Raw genomic sequence first — 14,317 nt, 5'->3', positions numbered from 1 at the left:
TGATCTGATCAAGAGACAGGAATAATGGAGGAAAGCCAGGTTTGCTAAGTTTTGGGAAAAAAGGCGCCTCCCCCACCCCGATCCAACATACACACCCCCTCTAGAAAAGATTTTCACTTACCCTTTCTTACTAAACAGTTTTTCGGCTTGTATTTTTTCGGAGACACAGACAAACGTTAAACGTTAGCATGCACATGTGTGTAGCGTGTCAGTGAAGTGGAACTACAGTACAAGAGCGTAAAAAAGCAGGAAAAATTGGTAAAACCTCTCTGAATTATATCCGATTTAGGAAAGGTCACCCTAGCCTCTGCCGGGGCTTTTATCAACACCAAATCCTCTATCAAAATGTCATAGCGAGTTAGGGAAAGACAAAAGAGAGGCACAGCATGCAAACTGCACATATATCTAATCCTAACAAAGCCATGAATGGGTCTTCACAAGTCTAATTATACTTGTTTATTTGTTGCCATGCAGAAAGAACTGACAAAAAATCCATCAAAGTGGTATTATCCAAACATCAAGAGCTTCTCTGGACTCCGAGGACACCGGGAGGCTTAATTCTTTCTTGTTTAAGTCCAAAAAAGAGAATTGCAAAGAGGAGAGAGAAAAGCGGTGGGGAAAAAATGCGGTTTTGCATGACCCTTTTTTCACAAAGGCTTTTCCTGACCCTGTTCATGCCCAGAGGTGTAACAGTAGAAGTAGGAGATCTCCCCTGTGCCATAACCACATTTAAGGGGCCTCATTTTCAATACGCACCATATCATTACTGTCGGGTGTGGCAAATCCACATCAGCAAAAACACATCTATTTAGCTGCGGAATCTTGTTGTACAAATTACCTTTCAGTGGCTTGCTTTTAACAAAGGAATTGCACAATTTTAAGAAGACAAGATACATTTTTACTATGGAAACAAGATCTAAAAAAAAGAAATTCCTGTTCATACGTTACTTTAATTTCACTTTAGACCCTTTATTAAAAGAGAAAAAAGGAATGTTGTGCCTCAGCCGTGCTTGAGTTTATACGCCTCCCTCGCCCATTTGAAAACTTTTAACAGGAGGGCCAATATCAAAGGGAAACATAATCTACATAGCTAATGTCTTTTCCCAATTCAAAGCAGGGAAAGCTGCAATTTCTCCTCGCTGACAATCTGGAAACACTCTGGAGTTAATTACGCCTGATTCGAAATGAACCGCACAAACAAAGGCCAGTCTATGTCCAGACTATTATGCCGCATTAAACGGCTTCAAGCTTCCTGCGGATAGTTCGGAGGCTCTTCCATTTCCCTCCCCTGCCGTCCCAGCACGGACAGAAATGCCTGCACACCCGGGAATAATGAAAAGGCCGGTAAAAAAGAATGTGTGACGACCTCTCCTGACACAGTGCAAACTTTCAGTCCAAGTCACCAAAAAGGGGAGAAGGTAATTAAGTTTGAAAGAAAGGTCTTCGCAACAAACAATGAGGCTGTGTCTCTGAGGAGGACGGGGGGTGGGACTGGGGGGGGCAAAAAAATCATTAACATTCTTTTTCAACTGTGAAACAGAGAAGGAGGGGGAAAAGGGAAGATATGCTGGCAGGTTCCTTACTAGTCTTCCTCTTTAGCCTTTTTTTCACCCCACATCTGGTTTCACATCTTCTCTTTTTGGTGCCCGTGTCCACGTGATGGTATATCATCTTTTTAACTCCACCTCTCTCTCTCTCTCTCTCTCTCTCGCTTTTGATCTGCACCCAATGGGAGGCCTTGCAAAGTTAACTTCACCAGTTAACTGCATTGTAACTTGGATGGGGTTGAAAGTGGGCGGTAATGAAAACCACTCCACGCCTGCCCACCTGAGATGCATCAGCCATCTTATTCTTGTGTATTTTGCTAAACTGCATGCAAATGAGCGTGTTATACTTTTCATTAACATTACCAATCCCATGTCTTGCAGCCTAATAAGTAAAGCACACTAATGTTTCCACACACATCAAGCAAACAAATAAAAACAAAGAGAGACATTGACAGAGATTATAAGCAAACGCAGACAGACTCACTAGAAGTAGAGCTGCAACTAACGATTATTTTAATAATCGATTAATCTGTCGATTATTTGTTCGATTAATCGACGAATCGGATACAAATTTTTAAAAGCATTCATTTTCAACCCTTTATTGAAAAATAGAACTGACATTGCAAAACATATTTCAAAAGCTTTATTATTACTTATTATATTATTATTACAGCTGGCTGTGGTTTACATGATGCATTTCCCATCAAGAAGCCTCTCATGGTTTGCTGTTTTTTTCTGGAATTTTTTCGGGTCTCTCTGATGGTCTTTCCTCTACCTCCGCTCTGCTTTTTTAATTTATTTTTTCTCCGCTATGCTGCGCGGCGCGATCAACTTTTTTTAGTCCTGTGACACACTAGATGCGTGGCGTGAGCGTCTCAGAAGCCTGGCGTGACCGTTTTTAAATCGGCTCCCATGTTAACAGGTTAGAGCTTGCACACTGCCTGCGTGAGACGAGCCGCAAGGAAAACGCGCGCATGCTAGGAATTGAATCGACGCCTATTTTTCACGAGACACGCAAGCGTGTTGGAAGCGTTTCCAGGCAAAATAGAATAGGAAAAGATGTTTATATGTAATTTTGTACACGAATAAATATTAATGAATGCCATTTTGATGTTTGAAAGCTAATCATCATTTATTTGAACGTATTTTCAAATTGAATTTCATTAAACCAACATCTACACGTTACGGGGTTTACATGTCCACTGTAGAAAACATCAGGACTTAAATCATGTTTATAATGCATTATTGGAGAAACAACAAGTGAATATTGAAATAAATTATACATTAATATTCCTATTAAGTATGAGATATTATTACTAAAATGTTGCAAATGAATACTCCAATTAACTACTTTTTTCCATAAAATCTTCCTCCAAGAAAATGCTTAGGCTATATCCAATGAAAAGATACATTGCATTGAATGGGAATATTAATTTATGTCCATCTTAAACACATATTGCATAAAGTAAACTCGTGCATCAATTGATTACGTTACATCTTTAATAACATATCTGAGAATCATCTTAATACGAATTGTGGTTCGTATTAAACCCCAAAATGTATTGGTGACTGAATTATTTTTGTTTTTTATGCTCTTAACAATGTGATTAAAAATGGAAAAAAATATGACACACTACAATAACAACGTAGTCTAGTGTGTCATCTGAGTGACGGTCCAACATCAGGTAATAAAGCTACAAAACATTTGGAAATGTTATTTAAATAAACAGACAGCCTACTTACTCATTTTTCGGATTTTGGAAGGTGTAGGTTATGTGAAAAAAGTTTAAACATGTCGTGAATACAAGACCCTTGTCTGTCGGCGGCCTCCCTCTATGTCACCTATAGCAGCAGCAGCGCGCCAGCGCCGCGTCAGGCACGGTGCTGGTGTGCAAAGATACAGAAAACACGACGCAGCCGCCACAGAGCTGACACGCAACAGAAACGCCACGCTCACGCCACTCAAACATGTGGCGCGCGTTATAGTCGCGCGATACAACGAATCGATAATGAAATTCGTTGCCAACATTTTTAATAATCGATTTTTATCGATTTTATCGATTCGTTGTTGCAGCCCTAACTAGAAGTGTGTAGAAACAAAGCAAAGCAGTGCATTTCTCAAAGGAGGCAATGGCTAAAATTAGACTTGTTTTCTCTGATTCACTGCCTTGACGTGAATTCATCTCGTGATCTTTCTGCTGTCCACACAAACACAAGTGATGAATATGTTTGCTTTCTGCGTTTTTCACGGGAGGGGAAAAAGTTCTGTGCTTTTTTTCCTTTGCATGTGTGTGTGTCTCTGTGCTTTTTTCCGTTCTCAACAAGAAGAGCAGAGAATCTAATTGTAGCTTTGCCAGCTCGTGTTCAGTAATCGGCCTCTTTGTCTAGTTTTTTTGTCGGGCAGGATTAGAGTTAAAATGATGACTGACTAATCCCTTGATTTCCCTGTGCTTAATAAATATTAATCTACTGGTCAAACATGTTCTTGCAGAGTACAATACATACAATATGAAAGCGCTTACCAGTTACATAAATCACAGTTTTACGCACATCTGTTCAAAGGCAAAAGCTTGCTGCCCTCTTCCAATACAACATAAAAACAAACTAACTAACGAAATTTAGGGAAATTAAAACTGTGCAGATTTGTCAGAACGAGTGGCACCCACATATTCGTGCTTCAAATCACATGTTTGTTTATGTTTGTAAATAAGTCCTGTATATAGCCAAGACGACAGAGATGACCAATCCGCGAAATATTCCCCAGCCAGTTTGAGAACAGTGCAAACACATATTTCACCACAGTAGAACAGGCAAAAATTATACACACACATGTATGGGAGGGGGCAATTCTAAAAATATACCCGTTAAGCCTGTTGGACAGGTGTTGTATTTCTATGGTCTTCCTTTGTTCACTAACATTAACCTGATGAATGTTTTGACACTTGTCTGTGCAGGCCAGGTGCAGTAAACAGACGCCATTTCTAACAAGAGCCTATTTTTCATTCGCAGATTTTGACCTTTCCGTGCTGTCATCTTCCCCGAGAAACAATAAAAGTTTAAAGTTCAAGCTGCTCTGTAAAGACGGTGCATCCAGTTTCCAAGTCCTGTAATTATCTAGTATTATAAACATAATCACAGGCCAGGTATCCCTGCATGCATTCCTGCGCCGTAAGCTATGTGCTAACCACTGGCATTCTTCATTCAGGAATTTAACAAAACATGTCAAACAATCTATTAAAGCATGAATTACTGCTAACTAAGATCTGCCATGCAAGACGAATGCCTTTATAAGGCAGGCCGAGAGATCGTGCTCCAGATATCCCTAATTTCTGGAGCCAGAGAATTACTAATTAACTTAAGGTTTGGGCCTATATTTAATTAGTGCGCTCTCCAAATGAACTTTAGACCAAAGGCATTCGCTTTTTAAACAAACTCTGTTCTGACAGCTGTTGCGAGTTTACCCTTCTATGGCCACGAAACAACATTTGTTTTCAGTGCCATCATGGGGTCATTATTTCTTTAAGAAGGAACCAGAGTATTCGGCTCGAAAAAGTGAACACTTCAATTGGATTTCACTCTAAACAAACAACTGTCAGATGTAATTAGAGTGAGTCGAAATTAGGGCCACGATATTCCATTATCAAATAAACAGAATGTCACGCAAACTACCGATTCAATTTTCAAAGTTAATTTCAACAAATCTGGCAGTCAAGTTGCTCCGTCTGCTTCCTACAATTACCAAACAAAATGACGCACACACTAAAATGATTAATCCCTTTCTAACTCATTAAAAAAAGTCATTAATTTAATGGTACAGTATGGGGGAGCCAAAAAAAATTTCTTTCTAAGATTAAAAGGGCAGGAGACCGAAAAGTATCCGTGAGCAGCGCTAATGAAGAGACACATTAAAAGAGTCTGTGGTTATTGCCACTTGTGCCATTTGAGAGCCTATATGGACCAGTTTGGCCCGGTTGTAACATTATCGGCAGGCTGCAGTGGGGCAGGCCACATTGTGTTATGTTTTTCAGATGTCTACGGCCTCAACAAGACACTGGGGGTATTTTAAGGTCAATGACAACCTAGAAGCGAAAACAAGCCATGGATCAGCGTAACCGCCAACTAATTAAAGCAAAGAAAACACATTATACCTACAGCTCTGAATGGTAATAGTCAGGGGAAAGAATGATTTGTTTTGCTATCAAATGCCATGCAGTAATAAGCATAGAGCTGTGGTAAGGGAGTGTTTTGAAATGCAAAATCCCAGATGCAAGCGCATGAAATGGCACATATACATTAGTTTCAACAAACCTCACAGAGTCTGGCATTAAATGGAAAATAATCTTTGCTTTTCTCTGAAATTCTTTCAGTCCGTCTCCCCCCGTTCCATCCTTCGTCAGATTTTACAGCTCTTCAGTCCACCGTTTGTATGCATCACTTGATCTTTGCAAAGGTTTCTGATTTGATTTTCTATAAAATACCTCAAAGGACCTCAATTTTCCTTAATGGTTTTTTCATTCTCTATCTATAGGTCTTTTTTATTACACCTTCCATACTTTCTTTGATTGTCCATAACTTAAATTGTTAAGGCTACGGCAAGACAGGCCCCCTATTGTCTCCATTTAACTCAGGGACGAGTCGAGGCAGAAAATTGTTGATTCTTCAAAAGCCCAAACTACCCCAGATATCAGACCAGACGATACGAACGGCAGTTATCTTGTGCCTTGTCCACTGTTATTTTCTCAGTTCGATGTGATGATACTTTGTTCTTTTCATTTCATGCCGACTACTCTTTGTCGTGAGCTCTGCAAGCCGTGCATTTAATCTTGTCGCTCTATTGCTACATGCCATTAAAACTAAAGAGAAGACACAAATTAGGACCTTGAGCACCCACACAAAACGATCCTTCAGTCCCTGCTACTCATCTGACCTGATGGAAAGTCTAACCCCCTTAAAAGCAAATAATTAAAGATGATTCCAATGCAGATGCCAGACCAAAGCAAGACAGGATATGAGAAGTCTACTATTAACCAAATACTTCTCTGGGGACTGAAGCAGCTTTGCTCAGTCTCTAGACTAACACAAACACTGGTTCAGTGTCATGTCTGGAAAACTCGTTTTTTTTTCACACACACATACAGGTGGAATAGCCATGTTAATATCCTCATCACAGGGCCAGATGAACTGAGCTGCCTGAATATTCATGAGGGCAGGCTCTCATTTATCTGTTTACATAAGGCACTACCGGTCATACATATTCAATTATGGTCTCATCCCTCTCTTGACAACTAATAATGGGCTTGTTATCCAACTGAGATTGGCAACGAGAGTTTGCATGATTTTTCTGAATGTACATATGTTTGAATGGAGGAGCTTCAACCCGATCATATGGGGGAAGAAACTAGAAGTGTATTGCACTTGTTCAGGATAACCTTTACCTGCTCTGAGAAGAACATACAGAATAACGGTCATGGATTGTCACTATAAAAAAAATTAAAATGCACAACAATTTATAAAATACAATTGAATTTATTTTTACAATACTGTTAAATGTACACAAAAACATTTGACAAACTGATATCATATGGCATGAACATCACAGGCTTTAACAACCTCCACAACTGTTTTTCTCTGATTATATTTGTAAAAATTTGCTAATTTGCACAATTTGCTAACTGACCCAGAAGCAGGTATATAAATCTGACAGGCTATACGAACACAACAGAATTAACATAAATGCAACTATTGCTGCAAAGCTTTGAATTGTATACATTGCTATGTTTAAACATAGCTTGTACAGGACTGCCACTGTATTCCAGATGCTTATATCACTTCAGGACACACACATTTATTTTTTTGTTTATTCCATAGCGATGCATAAATGTTGCTTCAGTTAGACTACCATTTTCTTTTTTCCCTTTTTTAATATCCTGTCGAGAGGGCGTCATGAAAACCCAAAGAAGGCCTGAGAATACGAAGGGGAAAATCCCCCTCTCCGAAGAGACGCGAGCTGACAGTAAAAGTAATGTGATCCCGACTGGCAGCGAACCAAGAGCAACAAAAACATTTAGATAACTGCGTACAAAAATGAAAGTTCTCAATGAGGACAAAAATTACATTTCCTCACGATAACAAGTGCTTCCCATAACAGGCCTTATGATTGTTTGAAATGACCATGTCCTCATCAGTCATGTGTTCTCACACATCGGGGATCATGTGTAATTCCGCTTTGCATCCAAGCTGCAGAGTAAACCGTCCACAACTCGCGGGCCAGCAGGGGTGGAGGGGGTGGTTTAGCAGGGGACAGCATACAAGTTTCACTTGGCAACCGGGCCCGCATCAACATCTGGTTGAGCTTGTCAGTACACGCCTGATTCGACCAGACACTAAAGCATGACTTGTCTAACTCTGAGCCCTGTTTGAAATGCACAGACGAGAAGCGTCATCCGCGTCTACCCTTTTCTTTAGCGACGGGGTTAAACACGACTGACACGGCCGCATTTCACAATTGACTCGAAGCTACACTTCCTTTTCACCCCTGGTTAGAAAAAGAGACAGAAAAGAAGAGGAATTGCTTTGTTCCTGCGAGCACTTACACCAGAAACGATTCCTTTTCCTTAAACATTTGCATTTGAAAGGTTCACTAGTCTATAACAGGTCAGTGAAAGATGATCAAGGTCTTGTAGAACGCAACAAAACATGTAAAAGTATCTTTCACGGCAGCTGTTCATTTAGCGGATCAGTTCATTGGAGACGTTACTGACGCTGAGATCACGGAAGCATCCTGTGTTCACGTCACGCCGACCCCCGCGATACCATCGTGAACCATCTCCAAACCATCTTATCCATAATATATGAACCCTGTTCTATTTTTAAATTTAAAAAACTATTACATATATATGCATGGTGTCCTCAATACCTTTCAGGGTTTAGTTTAGGGGCACTAAAAAAATAATAAAAGTATATACATTTTTGCATTCACAATTAAATCTATTCCTGTTGAAAGTGAGGACACTAGAATTGAAAAAGAACGAAATCACATCTCTGCTGAATCCACTCCCTACCCCTTCTTTTGTGCTCGAATGCTACTGAATAAAGCATAGGGGCTGCTATTTACCAGTTGAGAGAGAGAGACCATTATCATACATATTACTTCACATGATGACAAAATCTGCAGGCACCTTGGGAGGCTTCAGAAATATGAAGCTTGCGCCTGTTGTCTCGAGTCCTCGACAAACATCTTCGGGGACAACCGAGGCCTAGAAATAAAGGAGGAGAAGGCATCGTTTCCATCTCGCTTTCATCTAAGTCACTCAGTCAACCATTCAGTGCCCCATTCAAAGCTGGCGTGCATTATGCAAAAAAATGCTAATCCTTTTCCGATGCTTTTTACACTTGTACAAACCCTGCATTCCCTTTCCTGAAAAGCAATTATATCAGTTTACATTTCTGTCAAAAAACAGGATTACTGCAAGAGAACTAGCACTGGAGCAGGCTTCCCCATCTATAGCTGAAGGAAACTAGAGATTAACTGAGACTGTATTTTTTTCTCAACTACTCTGCTCAAAAAAAGTGGAGAGGCCTTAAGAATGTGATTTAATTAGCCAAAGGGAAAAGAATAGATCTTTAGTTGCTGTGGAAACTCTTTTCTGACCTGACCTTCTCTTTGCAAAAAGCCTGAACAGAAAAAGCCTCAGTCTGGTCTATTAATCAGAAACAAATTATGAAAGAATGTTGTCAGCCTAAATAATGCCGTCCATTCTGTGGTGAGATCAGCAACAGCCCTCGCTCTTTTTTTCCCCGTCGTCTTTCCGTGTGTTTGACAGCTGAACACAACGAACTAGATCAGGAAGACCCTGAATTTGCATATGCAAATTCCCACATAAGGGAAACGTGTCTAAACAAGTGTGATTGTGTGGCAGATTAAGTAGGTTGGCATGCTATTTCTGTTTTGGGGGGCCATCATCGTAGCCAAGGCCATTAGTCAGCACAATTAACCCCATCTCCATGGATACTAATGAAATTTTGCCATGGTACAACTTAAATTAGATAGCTGGTTATGCGTTTCCACCGTCCGACTCAAAATCCATTATTTGCTGCAGGAACAATGAACCGTTTGTGCTCAGCTGATTTCCACCAGCTGAACAAACCTCTGCGTTGACAATTTGCATATGTTAATAAAATTAAGTCCTAATTACATGAAACTTGTACATATTCAAATGCACTTTCCCTAGGCGCAATGGAGCTTGAACCCCATCCAAGTGTTTAACCCTTCAGAAAGCCTCTAAGCAGGGGAGGCTCTTGCTTCCTCAGAAATGCCTTGGGGCTGACACAAAAAGGCCCCCCTTAATACATTAAGCCAGCTCCTGACTTCTCAGCTTTCCACCCACTGCTCTGCGGACCCAGGCGTGCACTGCATCCTCCGAACCAAATTCAATTGGGCCGACAACAAAAGCCCTATAGTTCCCCTAACAACAATCTGACAATTTTCTCAATGCTATCTACGGCAATCATGAGGAGTACACACACAAGCACACAAGCACAGGAGGTTATTAAACAGTTAATGTGGTTGGGAAACCACAACAAGCACCAGAAAATGAGTACATAATAATCTGTTTTTCAACAGCGGGGTAGATTTTTCTTGAATGGTAAAATAATTCACTCTTGTTTTAAATTCGAAGAATACAGCACAACTAAAACATTTCTCCAGAAAATGACAACAAAAAACAATATTACCCAAATGACTTTTGAAAATTTAATTGACAGCGAATCTTAAAGGAAATCGTACAGCCGCAGCCAGATTAAAAAGGCCTTTGTCCTTCACCGTGTATGTTTTTTCCTTCTGTGCCGGCGAAATTAAATTGGTTTGTTCAAAGGTTTAAGATGAGACGGTTTGTTCAAAGGTTTAAAACATTTTTATCACATATGAAATTCATGCCACCCTGTGAAGAACAGCCCAGATGGTGCAAGATAAAAACCTAATGATAGACAGCAAAGAGCTCACATGACAATGATAATGTCAGTAAAAAACAAACAAGCAGAAAATGTCCTGCTTCTTCACAGTATTACTGATCAACAACAAATTTCCATGATCCTAACGTGATAACAAGCCATACACCAGTGGATTGAAGCTCTAAACGGTTCATATCGCCACATTCGAAAATAAAAACTGAATTTCTCTGTGGGCACCACGAACAAGATCTTTAAGGGAAAAAATATTGTTACAGAATTCTGGTAAAAAGAAAACTAAAAACAGCAGCTGATAGTTGTCTTTCGATTTTTAATGATAGACGCTGTCAAAATATGTGCATATATTATATGTGTGTGCATGCTCCTGTGTGTCTACGTATGCGTGTATGCAAACAATGACTTGCCAGTGTGTGTGTGTGTGTGTGTGTGTGTATTTGAATTGGGCTTCTCTTTTACAACTATCAATACTGGGATAACCACAAATTAGCATTCAACCGAACACGCAGTCATCTCTCAGCCTTTTAGCCAAATTGGGTGTCTTAATGTCACAAAGCAGTGGCAGTCAACCTCTGCACGTTGCCATAGGATTTGCAGTAGTGAACAGCAAAACGCAGTGATAGGCTTGTAGCTAGCCACTCCGCAGAGGCGGATTTTAAATCATCCAGCCTCTTCTATTAGACTTGAGACTTATTGAGGTAGAAACCATAAAAAATGAAGAAGGGAAATTTAATCCCTGAAATATTGATTTGCACATTAATATCATATAGGCAGTGGGCAATTTGGCTTCATGGAAATGACACATTGTCGACCCTTGGAGAAGCCTCAGCCAATCTTACTGCAGAACATGTCTGAGTCTCAAGAGTTATTAAGGGCTTCTCTCGTTGGCTTCACGATATTCCGAGATGCCTAGAATCAATCTGTACGCTGTGCAAAATTGTGTGACTGCAAACAGAAAAAGCAACTGAAAAACACCCTGATATTAAATCAGAGCAAAACAAGTACACCAAAAAGAGTTTTAATAAAAACAGACATGACTGTGTTTACACGGGCACTTGTAATTAAACGCACACAAACATCATACAACTAAAATGAAAACACTAATGCACATTTTCCTCTTATTTCTAGGAAGCATTTTTCTGTAGTCCCGGAGTCTCTTTTGCTAAAAACAATATTCTTTCTTCTACTGTTATTGCAACACAGCATAGCAACATATTTTCAAAATGAAACACACATTTGTTTATAAATACAAATACAAATAATTCGAATTTGAAAAATGTACGTTTGATACGAAAATATAGACCACACTAAGGCAAGCCATGTCTTTATAATAACAACAATAACAATATTATCCATAACAATAAAACAACAATACGATTATTAATAACAAGAACAGTAAAAACAATACATTTTAAAACAATCTAAAATAATATAAATGCGAAAAAATCGTCATCCAGAAAAAAAGCTGCACAGATGTCCGACGCAATTCCGATTTGCAAACAAATCCAGGTATCCACAAAGGATCGCATTACTACAAAAAGCCAACAAATCCACATTGTCTAATGAAGAAAACCCAAAAGCAGCTAATTTTAATACACAAACAAGGAAAAATATTGCCAACAGTGATGAGTAACCCCAAAAACAACATAAAATCCTACAAATAAAGAGATCCGGTCGGTGAAAATCTGGTGATTTTGTTGGAACACAGAGCTGAGAGCGCATACAGCGATACACGCCGCGGCTCTGTGCTCTGCCTCCCACCGCCTGTGTTTTTTTCTGTGCTCTCAATGGAAGCGATCGATGCCCTTGTCACTGTCGCGTTCCAATCGGAGCCAAGACTGTCTCACACTCAGCATCAACCCAAAAGCCAAGCGCTCACTACAATGTCACAGTCTTCAAATGTCAATGTTAACATTTAACCAAAAATATATAAAACTCTGAACTTTAAGAATCTACCGACATCCCGTGGTTTACTATAAACTCGGGGACAACTGCTCGGTGAAATGATAGAGGATAAAAGGAGAAGAAACTTACGGGCAAGACGGAAGACAGACGTCGTTTAAACACGGGATGTTTTTGAATGAAAATATGAGTAATCGCGTTTCTTTTTATTCCGATTTCGCGACGGCCACGGCTGGGAGTCCGGGGATATGGCAAGGACCCTCGGCTGATGTTAGTGCTCAGTCCTTCCTATCGTTACCATCACACGAGACGCAGCGTGAAGACTCATTTAAACGTTGCAGGTAATCGTAAAATATGTAAAGAAGCCTATTTTGTCTCCATGAGGTAACTGTGCACCTTCTCTGTCGTTTCTTAAGACATTACCGGTCCGGAGCGATCTCTACGGTAGCCGACATAAAAATGTATAACTTAGCCTTCGCGTATTAAAGGACATGTTTACCTTAAATGACTGATATCGTATTGAACGGGGGTTATTACGAACTACGTGACGTATCTTGTGTTTGGTATACATCGTACTATTTGTTAAAATGTAAAAATGCCCCGCTGTAGGGTTTGCTGGGATGAGGCGAGTCTAACTCCAGAGGCGAACACAACAGACCCGAGCACAACAATCCGAACACGTTTCTCTCGTATAAGCGAATAAACACGTCCAGGTGTTGTTAAAACTTTAGATTGTGGCGTTTTATCTCCAAGTTAAGCGAAATAGAGGTGTTAAAACGTTTTAAAGGGGACACGGTAACGCCTTCTGTGTTACAGCATATCGCATGACAGTTCGCGGCTCCTCAACAAAACGACTGTTTTTCCAAAACAGAGGAAAATATTTAGACTGACATTTGTCGAAAATGCATCGGGCAAAGCCGTGTTCCGAAAGCGAAATAACGCAGATTCGGCAAGACGGGTCGCGAAAGAAAATCAATACTCGACCTAAATTTAACGCCAACTACTCAATAAAAGTTGAAGAAAAAAACTTACTTTCTTCCCCCGCAGTTCCCTCCGCTTCTTCTCTTGATGTGGGTTTTTGAAGAAAATCACATCCAATGACAGCGAAAGTAGGTAACAAAAAGGATAAAAAGGAAAAATATAACAATAATCCTCCAACTTTATTGGAAAAAACGTAAATACTATAGTAGGAAAGAGAATGAGTCGATCCTTTGGGTCCGGTTGTGTAAAAGATGTGTCGACGACTGCCTAGCAGTTTCGCTTGTGGAGGGGTAAGGGAAAGGAGGAAAGGAAATGAAAATCCGATATGTCTTTATTCTGCTAATTATTATCGTTTTAGTCCTGTTTAAAAAAATGGCTGATTAAGTTGAGTGCGCATGTCTTTGTGTGTCTATTCTCGATATGCACTCTGGGAATGAGAGAGAGAGAGGGGGAGTTTGCGCGTGAGGGAGGGAGAGAGAGCGCGCGAGGCAGAAAGAGAGAGACGTAATTAGTTAGGTGATCAACAGTCTCCACATTGCAAATGACGCGCTGTTTCAACTTAGAGAGCCGAAGGGCTGAACGGGTCAGATTTTTACAATGATCTAATAGGGGGAAAATCTTTTTCGGTGGGCAAGACGTCCTGTAACAGGCCTGGAACATTTGGTGGGACAATAAGATAATATGCACTTTTTAAATATGTCATATTTTATCAAAGCTACGTATTTCAAACTAATAAAATAATTGCAGAGATTTACAAAACAACGCCATCGTGGAATGGGAATCTTATTCGGAGTTTTTACCAATGCAAAATATATATTCTAATCTATTCATCTTTAGTATAATTTTTTACCAGTGTCGCCCGAATAAAGAACATTTTAGAGAGGTAAAAATCTCGGAGAGGCTATGTAAATGCATCGGTAGTC

The 14,317-nt window shown here is 39.9% G+C and overlaps 1 protein-coding gene across 2 annotated transcripts in view; it reads right to left on the bottom strand.

The window, feature by feature from the left end:
* The window catches only part of zfhx4 (zinc finger homeobox 4), a 70,595-nt gene extending 56,779 nt beyond the window's left edge, over positions 1 to 13,816 (bottom strand). For both annotated transcript variants that reach the window (XM_079447356.1, XM_079447357.1), the window contains exon 1: positions 13,446 to 13,816. The gene's annotated coding sequence lies outside the window, so the exon portion shown is untranslated. The remainder of the gene's footprint in view (positions 1 to 13,445) is intronic.
* Between the last annotated feature and the right edge of the window lie 501 nt (positions 13,817 to 14,317).

The sequence above is a fragment of the Barbatula barbatula genome (assembly GCF_947034865.1).
Source record: "Barbatula barbatula genome assembly, chromosome: 23".
NCBI lineage: Eukaryota > Metazoa > Chordata > Actinopteri > Cypriniformes > Nemacheilidae > Barbatula > Barbatula barbatula.
This window is presented reverse-complemented; position numbering and strand designations above follow the sequence as displayed.